The sequence below is a fragment of the Camellia sinensis genome, chromosome 7 (assembly GCF_055761805.1).
Source record: "Camellia sinensis isolate YWXY chromosome 7, ASM5576180v1, whole genome shotgun sequence".
In the NCBI taxonomy this organism is placed as follows: domain Eukaryota; kingdom Viridiplantae; phylum Streptophyta; class Magnoliopsida; order Ericales; family Theaceae; genus Camellia; species Camellia sinensis.
Window position 1 is genome coordinate 102,860,229 of NC_138967.1, and position 8,259 is coordinate 102,868,487.

An 8,259-nucleotide genomic window follows, 5' to 3' on the forward strand; every position below is an offset into this window, starting at 1 on the left:
GAAACATGGCATACACAATGCAAGGTGGACTTACACCAATGTGAGTGGACCTCAGCCGCACCCACAACAGTGGCCATAAGATGAAAATGAAGTGCCTCGAAATGCGTGCACATGGGCACGCAAACCGAGGCAATGGCACATGCAATGCAAGGGCTAAAATGGCATATAGAATGCAACATGGACTTATACTAACATGAGAGAGCCTCAGCCACACTCACATGAGAGGCCGGTTGATGAAAATGAAGTGCCTCAAAATGCGTGCACACGGGCACGCAAACCGAGGCAATGGCATACGCAATGCAAATGACATGGAAACATGATATGGGCTTATACCAACATGAGTGAGCCTCAGCCACACTCACATAGGATGCCGTCGGATAAAAATGAAGTGCATCGAAATGCGCGCACACGGGCACGCAAACCGAGGCGGTGGCAAAATGCAATGTAATGACATGGAAATGACAAATGGGCTTATACCAACATGAGTGAGCCTCAGCCACACTCACATAGGATGCCGGCAGATAAAAATGAGACTCTCGAAGTACGTGCACGCGTGCACGCAAACCGAGGACCGAACCTATGGCACGGAATGCCACTCTAACAAGACATGGCAAGATGATATGCTAGCATGCAAATTTTGGAAGCTAAACATGACCCGAAACAGCCTCGAATCATGGCAAAATGGCACCCGATGCATGACATGCGACCCGAAATGCAAAATTAGGTATACACAATGGCCTACAGCTATACAAAGCATGCACAATATGGACATGGAGCATGAAGAAAGAAGTAAGGCAGCCCTGAGACAAGCATTTTCACAGTTTATGACATGGCCAAACAGCAAGCAAAGATAGGGCTAAAATGGCATACAAAAACGGCTCCGCAAGGGAGGTGATGAAGCAAGTGGTAGATGCAAAACCCAAACAGAAAAATACCCTTCTACAATACTGAATAGGGACCAAAAATATGATGTTTTTCAGTAGATGACAAGGCTCGAAAACAGATACAAGCATGGCAAACAATTTATGCAAGATTAAGGCCACAAGAGGGCTATAACATGAAGTACACAAAATATTCATCAAATAGCCAAAGACCCTTAATGAAACATGACAAGGGGGTCAAAATATGGCCACTTTTAGTTCGGACCAAGGTCCAAAAACAGCAACATCAGGGGCTACCAAGACATACAAAAATGGGACCAAAAAGAGGATATAAAGGGAAGTACAACATGGAAGTCCCAAACAGTGTTGAGCCCTTCTTCAATGTTGAAGAGGGGCTCAAAATAAGCCTATTTTCAGTTTACCTCAGGCTCGAACACAGATCACACATAGGCTAAAAGAATCATGCAAAATAATGGCATATAAAGGGGTATTGAAACAAGTGTGAGATAGGGTTCTCAAAGAGGGTTGAGCCCTTCAACAAACATGTAGAATAGCTCAAAATAGACCTAGTTTCAGTTAAGGTCGGAGCCTAAAACCGTGAGAAAATATGGCTAAGAAATGATACAAGAAAAAGCTCAAAAGAGAGGAAATGCTACTCACCCTTGAAGACCAAACTTTGATTGCTTCTTGGCTTGAGTTTGTGGCTCCTAGCCTCTGCAAATGACCTCCAATGTGCTGGAATGAAGTGTAGGGGTGTGGTGCTATGGATTGGTGAAGAAATGGCCAAGGATAATGAACTTTGGAGCTTGGAAGAGAGGGTTGAATGTATGGATATAGGTTTGTATGTATAATGGTGCCTCAGCTGGTTTTTTCTAACCTAGTATAAGGAAGAGGAGAGCTTCCTATATAGGCAAAACAAAGTGTAAAGCTTCTTGAGGAAGCTAAACAAGGGTGCATATCCTCCATACACGTGTATGGAGGATCCATTCTGTGCCCTCCAGCTGGCACAGCTGGCATACACTCAATCTGAAGAATGCTCCGGAAGGTCGTCGGCTAGCAAAAAAGGCCGGTCGGCTACTTTAACCTGCCGGTCGGCACAATAAATTGCCGGTCGGCACAATAAATTACCGGTCGGATAAATATAGTGCCGATGGGTGGCCGGTGAGGTCAAAAAAGTGCCGGTTGGTGTCCAAATTGAAGCCCCGGAAGTTAGCTTTCCAATGGCACAAACCTTGCATTAAAATTCCTTCTGTACGAAACGTTATGCCCTTTTTCGTGAAGCCGCGCAGATTCAATCCAACCGGGATGATGCCCGACTTCAACTGGTCATATCTCCCCCACCCGGACTTGGCTCTAGGAGATTCTTGAGTGCAAAATGAAGCCCCGGAAGTAAGCTTTCCGACGGTGGTGGCCCCATAGCTAAACTCCAAGCGTACAGACAGATAAGCCTGATTCAGCGAGGGCTGCTCGACTCGCTTCTACCCGGATTCATGCCGAACTTCTCCCAAATTAGTTTTCTCCTCTCCTTTCCTCTCTTCTTCAACTCCAAACTCCTAAACAAAGTGTTTTGAAGGATTTGCCTCTCTCCTTGCCGAAGAAACTGAACATTTCCCCTGCACACCTGTCTCTACCAAGTAAACCATCAGTAACGCCCAAGTCTTAAGGGCGGTCAAAAATGGGGTGTCTACAGTTGCCCCTCTTTGACAGAACTCGAAAGTCATAACAATGACGGGAGTGAATGTCAAAGCCCCGAGACGACCCATTTTTGACAAGGCCGAAGACTTGGGCAAACAAACAAAATACAAATGAATGAATGGTTGTGCCCGCAGGCTGCCTACGTATCCCTTTGCAAGGAATCAAACTAGCGTAGTTCAGGGGCAGGATGCAAATGATATGAAAGGAGACTTTGACGATTGGACTTATACGCTACGCGAAGCCGGTTTGTATTCAAAACAATGTAATGTACTAACAAGTACAAGTGAGGTGCGCAAGATAGCGCGATAGGATGCATGCAAAATGCAAGTAAGGTGCACAAAACAGTGCAATGCGCAAGAAAGCGCGAGTGATTTGAAATGCACAAGGCAGTGCGAGTGAGGTGCGCAAAATAGCGCGAATGATAAACTACACAAAACAGTGCGATTGAGGTGCGCAAAATAGCGCGAATGGATGCATGCAAAATGCAAGTAAGGTGCACAAAACAGTGCGATGCGCAAGAAAGCGCGAGTGTAAACTGCACAAAACAGTGCAATGCGCAAAATAGCACGAATGATAAACTGCACAAAACAGTGCAATGAGGTGCGCAAAATAGCGCGAATGTAAACTGCACAAAACAGTGCAATGCGCAAAATAGCGCGAATGTAAACTGCACAAAATAGTGCGATTGAGGTGCGCAAAATAGCGCGAATGTAAACTGCACAAAACAGTGCAATGCGCAAAATAGCGCGAATGTAAACTGCACAAAACAGTGCAATGCGCAAAATAGCGCGAATGATAAACTGCACAAAATAGTGCGATTGAGGTGCGCAAAATAGCGCGAATGCATGCAATGCACAAACAAGTGCAATTGAGGTGCGCAAGATAGCGCGAACAAATGCAATGCACAAAATAGTGCGATGCGCAAAATAGCGCGAAGGAAATGTGATGCACAAAACAGTGCGATGCGCAAAATAGCGCGAAGAAAATACAATGCACTAACAAGTGCAAGTAAGGTGCGCAAGATAGCGCGAACAAATGCAATGCACAAAATAGTGCGATGCGCAAAATAGCGCGAAGGAAATGTAATGCACAAAACAGTGCGATGCGCAAAATAGCACGAAGAAAATACAATGCACTAACAAGTGCAAGTAAGGTGCGCAAGATAGCGCGAACAAATGCAATGCACAAAATAGTGCGATGCGCAAAATAGCGCGAAGGAAATGTAATGCACAAAACAGTGCGATGCGCAAAATAGCGCGAACAAAATGTAATGCACTAACAAGTGCGATGCGCAAAATAGCGCGAACAAAATACAATGCACTAACAAGTGCAAGTAAGGTGCGCATGATAGCGCGAGTGAATGCATGTTCTATGCAAATGAGGTGCATTTTCTATGCAAATATGGAAGAGTGCATTTTCTATGCAAAAGATACGAACATTTTCTATGCAAGAGATACGAGCATTTTCTATGCAAGAAACAGGAGCATATTCTATGCAATATTGAAAGCAAATTCTATGCAGAATCGAAAGCAAGCATATTCTGTGCATGAATCATAACGATATGCGGCACGCATGTCACAGAAGTGTATACGAAAGTGCACATTCTATGCAACGGAAGGGTATCAAACACGTACTCTGGTGCCTCCGATTTACCTTTCGGAGGACTTTGTAACACACTCAGCTCAAAAAGGGCACACCCTGTTTATGTTGGCAAGAGATAACATCTGTTGCTGCTTTAATTGCCATTCTGACTTGAAGCAGGCTTACACTTGGGGTCGAGATACACTCATACTCCAGAGAAATGGCGAGGTCTGGGAAGGTGCACCTTAAATGCAGTCTCGGATCTTGCCAAAGCTGGAACACCCTAAGATGCTCCAAATTTTCCTTTTTTTCTTTTGCTTTGCAGTGTGGAACCTACATAGCTTCAGATAGGTCTTTGTTCTACTGTTCACACTTATCGGGGGTGGACCCTGCAGTTTTATGAAAGAACAAATACTGTTTTGCACAAATGTGGAGAATGGCACAGCACTCTGAGCACAAGATGATTTTTTTGGAATTGAGAGATGAGTTCTTAACCGGGTATTGAGCCGACGACTGGCCACAGCCAAAACGACTCGACAAGGGAAAAACAAAGGTAAACAACCTAAACACATCGAGTAACACTTGAGGCGACTCAAAACAAGAATCGAGACAGACAAAATAAAACACAAGACTCAAATGTGCACATGGAGCCTGTTTCCCCAAGTATTGTTTCCCACCCTCTCTCATTTGTGATTCTTACATCGCTCGGCCCTCAGGCTCTGTTTTTCTGAAAAAAGCCCTTTTCTCACTTTTTCTCTCAGCGCACATCTCTCTATTCTTCAATCTCTCATTTTTCAATCCCTCCCCTGGGTGATTGATGGATAAACTGGAAATTGTGGGCTCTTGCCGCTGGTATTCTACCAGATTCTCAATCTTGTTCACAACAGTGAGCTTCTCCCATAGAGGGGTTGTGCTACAACTGGGTGTGCAGCGACGATGCTCTTACTGGGGAGTTTGGACGTGATTAGATATGTCCAAACAAAGGAGTGGAATATCTTGATCCGTTCCCGTTCGTGCTTCGCACTTGGCTTGATACCTCGTTGCGTGGAGGATGTGAGAGCCTTCTGCCCTTTTGCGGTCAGCTTCAGTGGTGCCCTTTTCTGGCAGGTAGAGTGCCCTTCTTGGCAAGTATGTTGAAAATGGGGAAAAGACAGGAAGCCTGACTCAATTGTGCCCCTAGTTCATCATTTTGACCATTTTTTTATTTTGTTTTCTACGAAAACAATTTTGACCAATATGAGAGTTAGATTAACACACTTGTTCGATTTTTGATTTGAAAATCATGCAAGTCAGGCTATGAGCACTGAAAATTTTCCTTTTTTGGGTCCAAGAAATGGTCCAGTTTTTGGAAAAGATGGAACAATTTTCGAGAAAATTAGTCAACCTCAATAAAAATTCTCAAAAACTATTTTTGCAAACGGCCAATGCTTAACAAGCACGGAACCCACTCTTGAGACGCACAACCTCGGATTTGGACAAAAATTGCCCTCTCGCTCGAAGAGAGCTGCATGGCAACGGAAAGTTGCCCCTTGTTTGCACGGCACCACAGCGCATTGAATGGCAACGGAAAGTTGCCCCTTGTCTAAATGGCACCGTAGTGTATTGTAATCAGTCCTCAGAGCGACGATTGCAACCGAACTCCCGGATACAGAAAAGACAAAGATGACTAGAACCATCACATGGACACAGTTGAATTTGAAGTGTTTTACGGCTGGACTTCAGAATGAAGTTGCCTACGTATCCCAAAGATGGGAATCAAGCCTTACGTAGTTCGGGGTTAAGGTACACTCGGGTATTAACCTCTCCTTTTTAGGCTCTAACTTTTGCCAAGGCGCCCGTTGCGGGTTTTCGGCCTTGCGAGCTTTGTTCTTCTTTTCTTTTCAATTCTTTTCATTTTTTATCTTTTCTTTTCTTTCTTTTTTTCTTTTCTTTTCTTTTTTTTTTCTTTTCTTTTCTTCCCCTTTTTTTTTTTCTTTTTTGTTCTTTTCCTTTTTTCCTTGCTCTAACTTTTGCCTGGGTCGCCCTTCCGGGTTTTCGACCCAGCGAGCCTCTCAAGGGTAAAAGTGTAGCTTTGTCCATGTCAAATGGTTCTGAGATCTCGAATCCGTCTGAATCTAGGAGAGTGACTGTTGTTCGCTGACAATGCAGGAGTCCATCCCATGGGGGCTGGATTTGCCCCTAGTGTTGTAGATCAGAACTCAATTTTTCTTTAACAATACTTTCTCTTTCCTCCCTCTGGGATTTGGCGTTCTTGCCGGTCTTCATTGATTTGCAGGACGACCAATCTTCGGCTCTTCGAGCACATCTGGCATTTTTGCCCCTACTTCCAGGGATACTTCAGATCTAGCTTTGCAAGCTTCTTTTGATGACATCTGATCTTCTTGGTCTGACTTCCCTGCCCCTAATTCATGGGCTGCTTCAAATTCGGCCACACAGGCCTCACATCGTAGTTGACCGTTGAACCTTCTGAATTCAAGTTCAAGGTTTGGAAGCGAAGGGGTTGAGTCTCGAGGCTGAGAGCGATCCTAGGCTGCACAATCTCAAGAGCGATTCCACACAGGTCTTCGCAGGACCGCACAAAACATTTTGTTTTTGAAAGTTTTTAAGAAAGCGACAAATCGCTCGCGCTAAAGATAGTGTGAAACCAGTCTGGATCAAGCCAGAGTCCTTCTCAGTACTCACGCTAACAAGCATGATTTCATTCATTAAGGGCTTAGCATGCCTCTCTTTCTCTCAAATGATCAAATTTTGCAAATCCCGAGGAATTCCTTCCTCTTCGTTTTTACCGCAGTGTTCAAAAAAAGTTTTGAAAAAAACTTAGGTCGATACAATGATTTCAAGGCACAGAAAAGGCAGGCGAAGAGCACTGTCATTCCATTCAATACTTCTGGCACAACTGGCACACGGCAGAAGCAAACACAAGAGTGTGAAAATCACTGCTGTTCATTCAAATCTGTTGGCACAACTGGCTCCAAGGCAGAAACAGGCTCAAAAGAAAGCAAAAAGACAAACGCAAAACAAGATAGTGATGTCCGAGGTAACACCCCCGGAATCACCCGACTCTTAACAAAACAGGACTGACTCGATACAACAAGACAGACCTGAAACAAAAGGACTAACTCAAAACAGACTCAAAACAACACAACAAGACTGACCCAATACCCAAGTCAGCATGTACAAAACTAGCATTCACAAATGCTCAAAATAGTGTGTGCCATACACCACATCTGGAGTAAATCGAGCGCCATCCGCAGGTCGTTCATCCCCCGATCACATCACATTATCCCCCAGGTTCACTGATCCAATGACGATAGACGTCGCTGAGTTGGTGCGGCGATGACCTTATTGTCAATCAGATCTTGTATTTCGTGGCGAAGACGGAAATAACCATCAGTGACATGGCCGACTTGCTGATGAAAGACACAGTACTTGGTCGGATCATGGGAGGAAGGAAGTCTATCTGGCAGTGGTCGCGGCTCCAAGGGTTTCAAATTCCCCTCTCTAATCAAGATCCTAAAGGCCGCTGATGGAGACATGTACAGTGGTGCGAACACCCTCTGGCCTCGAGGTGGATATTTTGAGGTTTGTGGAGTTTTGCTGGATGCACCAGCAAAGGGATTGGCAGGCGTTGACTGGGTTTGCTGATCATTTCCGAGCACGGGATTAGGGCTGAAAGGAACATTCCTCGCACAAAGGCCCTTCTCCTGGCTTGCCCCTTGATTCAGACTGCTCTCATTCTGAGTGGCGAAAGTGTCATCCACAGTTTTTGCGACAACTGCGAGGACTTGCTCTTTGTTCAGTCCCTCAGCTTTCAAAGCCTCAATATCCCAGCGAAGGTGTTCATGGTGACCATTTCCTGCTCCTACCTTGCTCTTACCACTTGCCTTCATTTTGTCAAGGGAGTGGCCTTCTTCCAATGCAACTCGTCCCGAGGTTGGGGAGCCTTTAGACATGAACTCCCTGGTATGTGATGCGGTTGATGACGGGGCCAAAACTCCAAAGGCCAGATCTGCCACAGTTCTCTGAAGATCTTCGATCATCTTCATCAGCTCAGAAGTAGTGGGTTCATGGGTTTGAGATAATTGGGGTTCAGATGCACCCA